Source organism: Pelophylax lessonae (assembly GCF_965119305.1).
Source record: "Pelophylax lessonae genome assembly, chromosome: 2".
Taxonomy (NCBI): domain Eukaryota; kingdom Metazoa; phylum Chordata; class Amphibia; order Anura; family Ranidae; genus Pelophylax; species Pelophylax lessonae.
The window spans coordinates 538,942,274-538,955,938 of NC_138769.1; the positions used below are offsets into that span (position 1 = coordinate 538,942,274).

The 13,665-nt window shown below is 48.3% G+C and overlaps 1 protein-coding gene across 1 annotated transcript in view; it reads right to left on the minus strand.

Annotated features, from left to right (window-relative positions):
- Positions 1-13,124, minus strand: part of ELF1 (E74 like ETS transcription factor 1) — a 235,828-nt gene extending 222,704 nt beyond the window's left edge. Inside the window, exon 1 of the mRNA XM_082247607.1 lies at positions 12,922-13,124. The gene's annotated coding sequence lies outside the window, so the exon portion shown is untranslated. The remainder of the gene's footprint in view (positions 1-12,921) is intronic.
- Positions 13,125-13,665: the final 541 nt, after the last annotated feature.

Here is a 13,665-nt window from a genome sequence, read left to right on the forward strand (position 1 = left end):
ACTTAGAGATGTGTTCCCAGCAGCTGCCAGCTCTTCTGCCCACCGTAGGCTGCTATAGGAGGGAGCAGAAAGCAGAATCCTCCCTCCAGCAGTTATCAGCCCCCTGCTCCTTCTTACAGGGGTGATGCTGCGGTCACTGCTGCCAAGGAGGCACCGGAGAACAGAACAGCTAATGGTCCAAGCGTATCCTCTTTCCTCATTCACATATCAACACTACGCCCAGGATACGGGTCCTTTCTGCTCTCCCCCAACCTGGTCCTAGGTGACAGCTACTCTTTAGGGAAATATCAGCAGTTTATTAGACCAGGGCTTGACAAATTTGTTTGGAATATAGGAGCCAGCTAAAAAAGTTAGGAGCCAGTTTTTTTTTTTTTTTAACAACAAAGCTTTATTTTCAATAACGAAAATAACCGATCTTAAATTTAAACAGTGCAGCAAGGTTGGGGGGGTTTCTGCTGATCCAAGCTGAGCAGGCGGATGACAGGTCCTGTCCGCTCTGCTATGCAGACACAGCCCATTCTCCTCTATGGGGCAATCAGATGGAAACGGACCGTCTGTTTCCATCCAATCCGATTAACTGGACGGATGGTAGATAGAACCACCATCTGTCTGTTTTTGGCGGACAGGATTGGATGGCAGCGGCTTGCCACTCCATAGAGACTGAAGGGTCCGATCAGGTCCGCCTGAAAAACTGACAGGCACACCTGATCAGAAAGCCAGTGTGAAAGGGGCCATCGGCTGTGTGGCTGTGGCAGGGCAGGGAGATGATGAAAAATAATATATATATATTTTTTTTCCATAAAAGATTCTTATTGTGAATAAGGGATTTTAATGCAAAACAAAAGATCAACACATTGCAAGGAGATTACAAAATGCAATTTTTAAAGTAAGGCATTCCGTTGCGGACCGTGCTCTGCTCAGCGGGGATCGATCCGCCGATCCCCGCTGAGCCGGCGGATGACAGCTCCGTCTCCGCACACAGTGCAGAGAGGGAGGTGTCAGAGCCCTGCTGCTCTCTATGGGGAATCGGATGAGAGCGGACCGCCTGTCCATCCGCTGCTCCATAGGGCTGAATGGGGCATCCGATCAGATCCGCCTAAAAAAGTGACAGGCGGATCTGATCGGAACGCCGTGTGAAAGAGCCCTAACACTCTTTTGCAGAAGTGCATAAATATGTAGAACACATTATCCTTGAACTTCCAGGAGAGCGGTGTAAAATGGGATTTAAAAATAAAATCAAATAATACCCACACTCCCTGCACACTTACCTTTAAGTAAAGGGCGCCAGATTAAGACTGCAAAAACTTCAGTCTCTCCACCTCTTGTTAAGGAGAAGGGCGGGCATTGAAAACAAGCAGTGGAAATTCCTTGCATTGCTAGTTACTGCTTGTTGTAATACTCCCGGCCACCACAAGAGGCCGCCATTTCCCCATTGGCAGCATCTCAGTGAAGAAGGCCCAAAAGCCGGGGCCTCAATTTTTGGATGATGCGGTAGTTCGAACGCTCGGGGGGGGGGGGTGGCGCAAAGCGACAGGACATCTCCTGCAGTGCACCCCAGGCGCCAGGTTGCTAATTCTAGTCGCAAATGCGACCTGGCGCACGGGGATTGTCGAACCCTGTATTAGACCCCTAATGTCTTCCTGACGCTCAGCCCAAGCATAAAGTCACTGACCTGCTGTTTACATATCTCTACTGGCTGTGAACCGACAGCTTGGAACCCAGAAGTGCTCACAGCTGAGTGCTTCTGAGTCCATTCTGTGCAGAGAAGATCCGGAAACATTTGTTCCCCAGTCTCCTCCTATTTACCATTCCAAGGATTGTTTTTGGTGCTCCCTGGCTGCAACCGCCTAGATAACTTCTACAATTAAGCCCTGAGCTGGCTAGGTTTACAATTGATTTTTCCTCACTACAGAGGTCCCCAGCAGAGAAGGGTCATTTCCCATCAACTTCTTTCCCAAAAAGGGACACAGAAAGCAATAAAAACCTGACAGGTTCTAAGCCTTCCACACACCTGCAAAAACATGTTTTAGTGGGAGTTAGGCTTTAACAGAAAACAGAATGTTAGAGGGTAAGTGTTCTCTGAGAACAGCACCCAGCTGCCACATTTCAGCCTGTCATTGATTTTGTCAGGCTGCTGGTAAACAGGCTGTATTCTGCTCCTGTGCCTCTTACACCCAAAACTCACATTATTTACACTTTACCAGCCAAACTGTGCATGTGCACGAGCCCTTAAAAGTCAACTGACAACAGTTCCACAAGCGGTCCAGTAATTGTCTACATTAGCAAATGTGCCTGGTTTCATACAAATCTCTAATTTACATGGCAGGGGCAGATATTTAAAATGAATGAATGGAATTCTCCTGAATTTTCCTCAGAAGCGGGTAGATATCCAAGCTGGGGGGGGGGTCGAGTCCAGAAGCGGGTAGTCATTAAAGCTGGGGGTCGAGTCCAGAAGTGGGTAGTCATTAAAGCTGGGGGTCGAGTCCAGAAGTGGGTAGTCATTAAAGCTGGGGGTCGAGTCCAGAAGTGGGTAGTCATCAAAGCTGGGGGGTCGAGTCCAGAAGAGGGTAGTCATTAAAGCTGGGGGTCGAGTCCAGAAGTGGGTAGTCATTAAAGCTGGGGGTCGAGTCCAGAAGTGGGTAGTCATTAAAGCTGGGGGTCGAGTCCAGAAGCGGGTAGCCATTAAAGCTGGGGGTCGAGTCCAGAAGCGGGTAGTCATTAAAGCTGGGGGTCGAGTCCAGAAGCGGGTAGTCATTAAAGCTGGGGGTCGAGTTCAGAAGCGGGTAGTCTACCGATGCTAGGTCGAGAGCAAGGAGAGTAGTCAGCCAAGCCAGGTCATACATGGAGGAACACGGAGAACAGAAGACTGCTAGCAGAGATGCACCTTGGAGCACAAACGCAAGGGCAAGGACTGCAACCCATCAGGTAAAGATATAATCAGGTGTGCAGCGTCATCACTGTGCGACACCCAGGCAGCAGGCAAGTGATGATGCAATCAGAGTTTATTAGAGGTGGCAGTCTGCACATGTCCAAGATGGCTGCCAACAGAAGGGCAAGGTAGAACCTTGACAGTTCGTGTCACATCACGTTTCTGGTGGAGTATCTCCCCATCATCACTGATTCTGTCTTCAGGTTGACACAAAGACAGTGTTAGGGTGCTGTTGGTAACCTGACGGCAGAGATAGGCCCTGATGTTCACTAGAGGGTGGAGCGTAGATGGGAACCCCCAAGGTAAATGACACAGGCTAGCCTGAGGTGCGGAATCTAAGTATCCACCGGTTTTTGCCAGAGCCTCTGGTGGCGAGGATGGACTTCGCTGCGTGTGGATACCAGGTCACGGTCCTCAGGGTTGCCCCACCAAGGGAGAACCGGTCAAGGTCCGAAGGTAGGTAAACAGACAAGGGAGATCCGAGAGAATAGTCAAACAAGCCGGGGTCAGGACGGGCAGCAGACGAGCGGAGTCAGGAACAAGCCAAAAGGTCAACAGGAAATCAGCAGGAAACAGGTCACAGGTTCAGGAACAAACGGCAAGAGCTGAAGACAAGACAGCAAAGTGCCAATGCATCAGCTGCCTTTAAATAGGCCTTCTTTGGCGCCAAAATGTTTGGGTCAGTGCGTGCAAACGTGAGAACGCACGACGTGCGCATTGGCTAATTCGCACATGCGGTTGCTAACGGGAGCTAATTCGCGCATGCGTATTAGCCAATTAGTAGTTTCTAACAAACGGTTTCTAACAGACAGATGCCGCATCACGATCATCCTCAGGGGCCCCTGCAACTGGATATTGCTGCAACTTTCATCTGGAAGTATCTCTATTAATAACTATATACAGTATCTCACAAGAGTACATCCCTCACATTTTTGTAAATATTTTATTATACCTTTTCATGTGACAACACTGAAGAAATGACACTTTGCTACAATGTAAAGTAGTGAGTGTACAGCTTGTAAAAACAGTGTAAATTTGCTGTCCCTTCAAAATAACTCAACACACAAACATTAATATCTAAATCGCTGGCAATAAAAAAGTGATTACACCCCTAAATAAAATGTCGAAATTGGGCCCAAAGTGTCAATATTTTGTGTGGCCACCATTATTTTCCAGCACTGCCTTAACCTTTTGGGCATGGAGTTCACCAGAGCTTCACAGGTTGCCACTGGAGTCCTCTTCCATTCCTCCATGATGAGATCACAGAGGCGGTGGATGTTAGAGACCTTGCGCTCCTCCACCTTCCGTTTGAGGATGCCCCACTGATGCTCAATAGGGTTTGGGTCTGGAGACATGCTTGGCCAGTACATCACCTTTACCCTCAGCTTCTTTAGCAAGGCAGTGGTCGTCTTGGAGGTGTGTTTGGGGTCGTTATGTTGGAATACTGCCCTGCGGCCCAGCCTCTGCTTCAGTATGTCACAGTACATGTTGGCATTCATGGTTCCCTCAATGAACTGTAGCTCCACAGTGCTGGCAGGACTCCTGCAGTTCCAGACTGATACTCCCACCACCATGCATGACTGTAGGCAAAACACACTTGTCTTTGTACTCCTCAGCTGGTTGCCGCCACACGCGCTTGACACCATCTGAACCAAAGTTTATCTTGGTCTCATCAGACCACAGGACATGGTTCCAGTAATCCATGTCCTTAGTCTGCTTATCTTCAGAAAACTGTTTGCGGGTTTTGTGCATCATCTTTAGAAGAGGCTTCCTTCTGGGATGACAGCCATGCAGACCAATTTGATGCAGTGTGCAGCGTATGGTCTGAGGACTGACAAGCTGACCCTCCACCCCCTCAACCTCTGAAGCAATGCTGGCAGCACTCATACGTCTATTTCCCAAAGACAACCTCTGGATATGACGCTGAGCACATGCACTCAACTTCTTTGGTCGACCATGGCGAGGCCAGTTCTGAATGGAACCTATCCTGTTAAACCGCTGTACAGTCTTGGCCACTGTGCTGCAGCTCAGTTTCAGGGTCTTGGCAATCTTCTTATAGCCTAGGCCATCTTTATGTAGATCAACTTTTTTTTTCAGAATCTTTAGAGAGTTCTTTGCCATGAGGTGCCATGTTTAACTTCCAGTGATCAGTATGAGAGAGTGAGAGCGATAACACCAAATTTAACACACCTGCTCCCCATTCACACTTGAGATGAGTCACATGACACTGGGGAAGGAAAATGGCTAATTGGGCCCAATTTGGACATTTTCACTTAGGGGTGTACTCACTTTTGTTGCCAGCGGTTTAGACATTAATGGCTGTGTGCTGGGTTATTTGGAGGGGGCAGCAACATTTACACTGTTATACAAGCTGTACACTCACTACTTAACATTGTAGCAAATTGTAATTTCTTCAGTGTTGTCACATGAAAAGATATAATAAAATATTTACAAAAATGTGAGGGGTGTACTCACTTTTGTGAGATACTGTATATGCCTGGGTATTCAGTGCATCCGGAAAGTATTCAGAGTTTCACTTTTCCACATTTTGTTACAGCCTTATTCCAAAATGGATTAAATTATTTTCTTCAAAATTCTACAAATAATATCCCATAATGACAACATGAAAGAAGTCTGTTAGAAATCTTTGCAAATTTATTACGAAAAAAAAAAATCACATGTACATAAGTATTCACAGCCTTTGCTCAATACTTTGTTGAAGCACCTTTGGCACCAGTTACAGCCTCAAGTCTTTTTGAGTAGGATTCTAAAAGCTTTGCACACCTATTTTTGGGCAGTTTCTCCCATTCTTCTTTGCAGGACCTCTCAAGCTCCATCAGGTTGGAAGGGGAGCGTTGGTGCACAGCCATTTTAAGATCTCTCCAGAGATGTTCAATCGGGTTCAAGTCTGGGCTCTAGCTGGGCCACTCAAGGACATTCATAGAGTTGTCCCGTAGGTACTCCTTTGTTCTCTTGGCTGTGTTCTTAGCTTCGTTGTCCTATTGGGAGATGAATATTAGCCCCAGTTTGAGGTCCACAGCGCTCTGGAGAAGGTTTTCATTAAGGATATCTCTCTATGGGGGGGCGTGGCCAAGAGTGGCATGTGCGCAGACATATCTCACAGAGCTCCCGCCAGCATCTGTCCAAATTGATCCTTTTCCCTGTCCCACAGCTGGGTTACCCTGTAGTCACCGATACCCGATAGCCTCACGGACGCCCGATACTCTTACCTGCTTGCTTACCGGGTCATGCAGCGCCGCAAACAGCGGAAGGAAGCCGTAATGCCAGGAATCCAAGAAACCACCACGCCGAGTTCATCACAGAAGTCCATTAAGGGAGACAAGCCTGCCAGTTCCAGGAAGTCAGTAAGCCGCCTAAATCCACATCTAAGGAAGCGCAGCGTGACATGCGTTTTTTTACACAGAAATCCACCATTCCAGCGGGGAAGGAGGTGAGTGCGGGGAGCGGTGCATGGACTGGGCCTAGTGGAGCCCTCAGTGCAGGGAGGGAGTGAGCCCCTGGACACTATTATTGAGACTACAGCAGTGGGGGTGCAGAATGGGGACCCCGGGGACACTGAGCAGCCCACCCTTATTGATATACTTCGAGCAATTCAAAAGTGCAATGCTTCTGTGGATCATTTACAGGCTCAATTTGGTAACTTGACTGAAGCAGTCTCTTTGATCCGTCAGGATCTGCAGAAAGTCAGCAAATGCACAACTGCGGCTGAAAGCAGGATAAGTGATTTGGAAGATCAGTTACATCCTTTGACCAAGGATTTTCAGGACACTACCCGACTGACCAGGGCTCTGGAAGCAAGGGCTGAAGGCATAGAGAATCGCCTTAGGCTAAATAATGTCAGGATTGTGGGTCTCCCGGAAAAGGTGGAGGGCAGGGACCCCACGGGTTTCATTGAACTTTGGTTGACTGACATCTTTGGCAAAAATGTTTTTTCCCCTCTATATGCAGTTGAGAGGGCTCACAGGGTCCCCTCTCGCCCCCTGCAACCGGGCCGCCTCCCGCGTACTATGCTCGCACGCCTCCTTAATTACAATGATAAAGAGACTGTATTGCGTCTCGCAAGAGAACGCTGTGATGTGCAATATAATGGAGTAAGAGTTTAATTCTATCCAGACTTCTCGGCGGAAGTCCAAAAGGAGCAGAGCGAAGTTCTCTGCAGCTAAACAACGCTTGAGGCAAATGCAGATGATATATGCCATGCTATATCCAGCTAAACTGAGGATTACTGCAGGGGGCCAGAGTCACTTTTTTGAAAACCCTACGGAGGCCTCCGCCTGGATTGACCGTAATGACATTCTCCTGCGCCCTCGTCCACCTCCACCCAAGGGTGATGGTTGAAGTAGGCATATCTACAACTGTGGACTAATGGGCGGGCTGAAGTGGTGAATCCTTAAATGTTTTTTTTCTTTTTTTACATGTACCGCTGTGGAACCATGATGGGAACTTTTACTTATTTTTTCTATTTTTTGAGCTCAGGGGATCTGACCATTCCGTGGACCTTTGGTTCAATTAATTACTTTCATTTTTTCATACAGACTATTATTTAACATTTTGTCTTTGATATGCAACTGCTGGGTTTGGAAAAATGAGGTTCAGCTTGTGCTGGAGAACTCTCCAGTCTTGAATGATTTGGTGCTGGGTGGATTGGGCCCTGTGATCAAGGGCTTGCTTTGCAGCCCGGGGCACATGCCCCCTAGCACCTTCGAAGACATTTGTTTTATGTTATGTATATTGGTCCTGATGGCCATTACAGTTGTGAGTCCGACCGAGGCCCGCCTCGGATATCTTCCATGCATAGATAGATATGCTCCCTTTTACTATATACCCTGTAATTTGACGGTGACAGGATGGGACCTGTATTTCAGGCCCCACCGTTTCACTGCAATGCTTGCATTCCAGCCGGCCAGGACATCATTACCAGTGGTGTCGTGGATTGTAAGAGGTTTGAACGACCCGCTTAAACGCACAATGGTTTCCTCTGTGCTCCAGAGGCATCTACCGGCCATTTGGTCACTACAAGAGACCCATTTAACCGTGGACTCTCAGACTTGCTTACACTTTGCTTGGGTAGGGTGGGAATATCATTCTACACATACCTCCTATTCTAGGGGAGTCAGTGTGTTGATCCACAGATCTCTGGATTATCAGGAACACCACTCTAAAGTGGATGGGGAAGGGAGATATGTTTTTTTGTATTGTAAACTATACACTGTGCATTACATATTGGCATCTACGTGCCACCACCCTTTCATAATGAAATCCTTCGGGAACTGGTGGCATAGTTGATGAAACATCCTGTAGTCCCGTTGTATATCATTGGGGACTTTAACTGTGTATGTGACAACATTTTAGACAGACACTCTGTAGTGGCGGGGGGCAGGGGCAGGGGCCGTATGATCCTGGCTACAATTGCTGAGGAGATAGGTTGGGTAGATCCTTGGCGACTTCGATATCCGGCCGAAAAGGCGTTTTCATGCTTTTCCAAAACTCATATGTCGCTCTCTCGTATTGACCTGTGCCTCTGCTCCACGGACGCGCTCAGATATGTCTCCAATATTAGATATGGATTGAGGAGTGTGTCAGATCACTCCCCACTCATTCTGTACTTAGAGGTGCGACCTAGTGCCACTCTACGGAGGGCCCCATGGAAGCTGAATGCTCTTTGGCTAAATCTGTTCCCGTCCCATGATAAAGTGAGAACTAAGCTTCAGCAGTACGTGCAAGTGAATATAGGAGAGGGAGATTTGGGTATTAGGTGGGAGTAGGGCTGCAACTAACGATTAATTTGTCTGTCGACTAATCTATCGATTATTTTTACGATTAGTCGACTAATCTAACGATTATTTTTATTTTATTTTTTTTGCTTAATTGTTTTTTTGATTAGCTAATTAATCCTGTAATTAATATAGACCCCTCAGTAAGCCCCCCCCCCCCGCCCCTCCCAGTGCAGATCCCTCAGTAAGCCCTCCCACCTTGTACAGCTGGCAGACCCCATGAACCCCAATAACAGATCCTATACACCCCCAGCTGGCAGACCCCATGAACCCCAATGACAGATCTATACACCCCCAGCTGGCAGACCCCATGAACCCCAATGACAGATCCCATGCACCCCAATGACAGATCCCATGTACCACCAGCTAGCAGACCCCATGAACCCCAATGACAGACCCCATGTACCCCAATGACAGATCCTATACACCCCCAGCTGGCAGACCCCATGAACCCCAATGACAGACCCCATGTACCCCAATGACAGATCCTATACACCCCCAGCTGGCAGACCCCATGAACCCCAATGACAGACCCCATGTACCCCAATGACAGATCCTATACACCCCCAGCTGGCAGACCCCATTAGCCCCAATGACAGACCCCATGTACCCCAATGACAGATCCCATGTACCCCAATGACAGATCCTATACACCCCCAGCAGGCAGACTCCATGAATCCCCAACAACAGATCCCACACACCCCCCAGCTGGCAGACCCCCATGTACCCCCCACTGACAGGTCCAATAGACTCTAATGACAGGTCCCATGTCCCCCCAGTATTAGATCCCATGTCTCCCATGCACCCCCAATTCCAATCCCAGCATATGACTCCGGACACTCACTTAGTAGATGCCTCTCCCAGGTCTATGACCACCGCGGTCTTCTCTCCCCCCGTCCCCAGCCCCTCGTACGGCGGCATCTCCTCCTCCCCGGGCCCGGTGTTCTGCTGCTGCGCACTGATTTCTCCCGGCCGGCAATACTTCAAGCGGCGCTGCGGCCGGCCAGGGGGCGTGTGACGTCACACGTTGATGCGTCGACGCCTTTCACGCACGTCGACGATTTTTTGTAGTCGACGCGTCGTGGCAGCCCTAGGTGGGAGGCCTTCAAGGCATATATGAGGGGTCTATTTATAACTGAGGTTCAGTCCATTAAACGAAATACAGCTGTGCAGGGAGTTCAGGCCGAGCAATTAGTTGGTCGTCTGGAGGCTCAGTTTATAGCTGACCTCTCGGAGATCAATCGTGATAGCTGGGTAGCGGCGCAGGAGGCTCTCCTGCGTATTAATACTGCTGGGGCTGAAAGGAAGCGATTTTTTAATTGGCAGGCATTTTACGAGGAGGGGGGAGTGCATAGGTCGCCTTTTAGCCAAAATTGCACACTCTAATCAGTCCTCTCCCCCTATAGGTGCCATAAGGGGGAGCAGGGGAAGGGTGGTCAGCACCCCGGATGCCGTTATGGAAGTTCTAGTATCATATTACTCTACATTGTATCAGTCAAGACAGGCCTATTCGGAGATGGACCTGCTGGAATATGTGGATTGGAGAGGGAACTTTTAGATGCCCCGACTCTAGAGGAGTTGCAACATGCCACTTCTTTATTTCCTAACACTAAGGCCCCGGGTGAAAAATGGAATCCTGATCAAAGTTTATAAGACCTATTCAGAGGAGACGTTACCACATCTCCTGGAGGTCTTTCAGGAGGCGAAACAGACCATGCGACTGCCTCCCTCAATGGGTAAAGCTAATATTATCCTTCGTTTAAAACCAGGTAAGGACAAGCTGGACCCGGGATCATATAGACCTATATCACTGCTGCAAAGCGACATCAAAATATTAGCGAAAGTGCTGGCGCTACGTTTGAATAGGGCGATTGCCTCCATTGTCCACCCAGATCAGGCTGGGTTTATGTCCCAGAAATCTACTTTGATTAATCTTCGCAGACTTTATTTGAACCTGCAATCTCCGGTGGACAATGGCGGCGATCGTGCATTACTGTCTCCTCCTTCCATGCTCGCCTCCAGGACCTCTCCAGAGCCTCTCCCATGCTCTGGAAAGCTTTACCCCAAGTCGTCCTACCATCTTCAACACTGTCCACTTTCATACGATCCCTGAAAACTCATCTCTTCAGAGAGGCCTATCCAGCCCTCACCTAACAACTGTACAATTAATTTTCCATCAGCCCATCCTCCACAGTTATTACCTCTTGCATCACTTGATCCTCCCTTTTAGATTGTAAGCTCTAACGATCAGGGCCCTCTGTTTACTCCTGTATTGTATTGTCTGCCCTTATGTTGTAAAGTGTCGCCTAAATTGTCGGTGCTATATGAATCCTGTATAATAATTTGATAAATATATTACTTAAAGCGGAGTTTCGGCCACAAAATTGTTACAATAGATTTTGTGGCAACCGCTTCCTTATTGTCACCTGTAACAGTATTGGATATTCCCGTATTTTATTTTTTTTTTTACTTACCTTGTTTCTGTAGAAAATATACTCACCTTTCCTTCTACTTCCTCCCTCCTCGGCCGCGGCCCGCGCCGTCACTCCCTGTCCCGCAATGTGTCATGGGAGCTCTTAGTCATCACTCCCAGGAAGCACTGGGCAGTGACGAAGGCGGCCGGCCGCTCCTCTCATCGCGTTATTTGCAAACAGGAAATAACGCGATGATAGGCGTCCCTATACTATGCCGATCGCATAGTACTGAGCATGCGCGAGATTTCGCGCTGCATTCACTGGCCTCCTCCCTCTACAACAAGGAAGCAGGGCAGACATTTCCATACTGCGGCTTCGGGAAACCCAGACAAAGATAGCGGTGCTCTGCAAACATTATATAAAGTAAGAATTTATGACTGCAAATCTATTATTACACTGTATATCACCGGATTAGCTGATGTATGAAGGGAGGTGGATCACTGTTTGGGAAGTATTAAAAAAAAAATGATTCTGTGGCCGGAACTCCGCTTTAAATCTGTAGGACCAATAACTTACATAGCCATCTGAAACTCAGCCCTCAGCTACAACACTAATCTTGTCTCAAAATACCAACCAAATCGTTCTCTCCGTTTCTCCCAAGACCTCCTGCTCTCTAGCTCCCTCGTCACCTCCTTCCATACTCACCTCCAGGACTTCTCCCGAGCCTCTCCCATCCTTTGGAATTCCCTACCCCAATCTAGCTGACTATCTCCAATTCTATCCACTTTTAGGCAAACCCTGAAAACGTTTCTCTTTAGAGAAGCCTATCCTGCCCTCACCTAACAACTGTACTTTTATGCCTCGTTTCCACTGAGCGGTTTGGATCGGTACAGTTCAGTATGGTTCGGAATGGTACACCTTGATCAGGCTTGCGTTTCCACCACCAGCAGTACCTCAGCTCAACAGTACAGCAACAGTGTAGCTCCACCCTGTTGGTACAGTACTAATGTGCTTGGTACCCCAACGAAAGGGTCCCAAAAAAGTGGTACGGTACGGAATTAGGGTACCATTCACAACTTTTGACAATGGAAACGGCAAAAATTGCGTTCCGTACCGAACTGCTCAGTGGAAACGAGGCATTATTTTCTCCATCAGCCCTTCCCCCACAGTTATTACCTCTTGTATTTCTCACCCTCCCTCTTATAGATTGTAGGGAGCAGGGCAATCTGATTCCTCCTGTATTGAGTTGTATTGTAACTGTACTGTTTGCCCTAACATTGAAGAAATGCTGTGCAAACTGTTGGCACTATATAAATCCTGTATAATAATAATCTATATATATCTTCTGCACACTGTATAGACATACTCCACTCTCTATAAAATGTGATAAATACTAGCCCCAGCATGTCCTACCAACGTGTTCAGCAACAGAGCAGGCACAGTGAGAAATTATATATAACAAATAAAACATCTAAAAAAAAACAACTACTTCCCATACCGGGAGTCGAACCCGGGCCGCCTGGGTGAAAACCAGGAATCCTAACCGCTAGACCATATGGGAGAGCTATGTAGTAGAGTATCTACCAGCCAGCACAGCTCTATCGCCCCCATACGGCAGCACTATATCACATGACCCAGCTTGTGACCGTCTCTCACCCCCTCCCTGCTTGTCATGTGTAGTGTTCTGTTCTCATGGGACTCCTCTACATGTAAGCTGGAGAAGGGGTCCTAGCGCCATACAATGTACAGGGGACCCCCTTGGTGAGGAGAAGATGGGACTCACCTAGGTCCAGGCCCCTGGCGGCCTCTTCTCCCTCCTCACTGCCCGCACACTTCTATACAGGACTGAGTGTGCCGCTCTCTGAACTTGTCCGTACAGCGCTGCTGCCAACTTTCTTTTCCCCGCCCACAACAAAGGGGAGGAGGCGGAGTCTTCCGGCGGACGGAGGAGGTTTGGTCCTCGCTGGTCTCCGTCTGCTGGTGTAGTATTGGGCCGTGTCGGCTTCCGTATTCTGCTGTAGTATACGCTGTGTGTGCTTCCGTACCTTCCACTGACGGTGATTACTGGACATGTCCCGGTGATTGGAGGTGGGTTACTATGTCCTATAGTCACGTGATTCTAGAGTCTCCATATCCTAGGTGTAGGAGAGGGGCTGATCTGTGTGTCGTCACCCTGGGACTTGTAGTTCTACAATATGGGAGGAGCTGTGACCACACTAAGACTGCTACAAGCCGTCCTCTACATTGTGGTCAGGAAGGTGAATGGCCCAGCATTCTGCCTGTCTATAGTGTGCTCAGCAGTCATCAGGAGACAGTGATTGGGCCTGGGCTCACAGTATACATAGAGCTGCACCATCCTGGATGAAATGACAATCACTATTTTTTATGCCTAGAATAAAGATCACGATTCTCGGTGTAACATTATCTTTCACATGCTACAAAAAAATTGTGCTAACTTTCCTGTTAAGGCCTCTTTCACACGGGTGCACCGCCCATCAGAGTCCATTCTGCTCAGCGGGGGATCGTT